Below are 1,445 nucleotides of genomic sequence, written 5' to 3' on the forward strand. Positions count from 1 at the left end.
GCTCAGCGTTTTTAGCCATAGTTTACAAACCAATCAATTTTTATTTGCTTACTTATACCTGCATTTCAATTCCTTTAGTTCGATATTTTACTTGCTTTACTAGTCTTTCATTCATTTTCTTTACTTGCTTTCTAGGATAGATTTATTTGCTTTCTTTTGTTTTAGTTTAATTCGTGACAAACAACCAACCTTTAAAACCAATTTAGTCTATACATAAAGTTAAAAACTGTAGAAGAATACCAGGCACACAAATCTCTCTGGATTCGATCCCTAAATACTACAACTGATTAGCTGTGCACTTGCGGCTTTCATTTGTTTTGTTAAGGGTAAAACTTGTTCCCTCATGCAGTTGACACGACATCAAGTTTTTGGCGCCGTTGCCGGGGATTTGTTTCGCTGCCTTTTGCTATTTTTTGTTTTAACTTCTGTTCTAGACACCTTATCTCTAGTTCTTTCTTAAAGTTCTTCTGAACTATCTTTCCCTTCTTTTGTTTTTCTCTGAATTGCATGAATACCAGGCGTAGACCTGTAGGAGACATTCCAATTCTAGACGAGATAGACAGACACGAAAGAGAACTTCGAAGACTTAGACGAACGCAAGGAATGGCCAACGACGACCAGCCTGGAGATCCTATAAATCGAAATTTAAATATGGACCAAGACGGGTCTGAACATGGAGAAAATGAAGAGAATGATCGCAGAGGAGGTGATCATGCTCGACAGAATGAAGAGGAGGATTAGGTTCCTCCAAGAAACCACCAGAATCGAGATAGAGAAGAGCGTGAAGACCCTGATGTACATATCAATGCAGCCGATGGTGACCACAAAGGAATGCAGCCGAATGGACGCATTAACCATCCTGTTCCGCCAGCAAATCAAAACAGAAGACAAGCCAGGAACCATCGCATAGCTGATTTTGATGCACCTACTCAAAATTTTCAGAACCGATCTGCAATTCAAGTACCATTTCCAAACCGAAATGAGTTTGAAGCCAAACCTCAAATCATCTCATTGGTGAGCAAAACCAGTTCCATGGAGTTCCTTCTGAACACCCAATGGACCATATCGAGCTCTTTGAAGAAATTTGCAGCATGATGAGAACAAACCAAGTTCCACCAGACTATTTAAAGTGTAAGTTGTTCCCTTCTTCATTAGCAGATAAAGCTCACCGCTGGTTGAAATCTTTGCCTGCAGGATCGATTACTAATTGATAAAAATGTAGAACTGCTTTCATGAACCACTTCTACACTAAGTCAAGGTCGAATCAGTTAAGAACAAAGATCTCAATCTTTTAACAAGGGCCAACTGAATCTTTCTATGAAGCCTGGGAGCGTTTTAAGGAGTATGAACGTGATTGCCCTCGCCATGGATTCATGGATCAAGCCTGCTGAGCACATTTTACCGAGGTTTGCAACCAAAATACAAACTTTCGCTTGATACAGCTA

General features: G+C 39.9%; 1 non-coding gene across 1 annotated transcript; it reads right to left on the bottom strand.

Annotated features, from left to right (window-relative positions):
* Positions 1 to 1,266: 1,266 nt before the first annotated feature.
* LOC112085744 lies at positions 1,267 to 1,372 on the bottom strand. The gene has a single exon (XR_002899043.1). It is a non-coding gene; the product is annotated as a small nucleolar RNA R71 (small nucleolar RNA).
* Between the last annotated feature and the right edge of the window lie 73 nt (positions 1,373 to 1,445).

The sequence above is a fragment of the Eutrema salsugineum genome, unplaced genomic scaffold, assembly GCF_000478725.1.
Source record: "Eutrema salsugineum unplaced genomic scaffold, Eutsalg1_0 scaffold_3, whole genome shotgun sequence".
Classification (NCBI taxonomy): domain Eukaryota; kingdom Viridiplantae; phylum Streptophyta; class Magnoliopsida; order Brassicales; family Brassicaceae; genus Eutrema; species Eutrema salsugineum.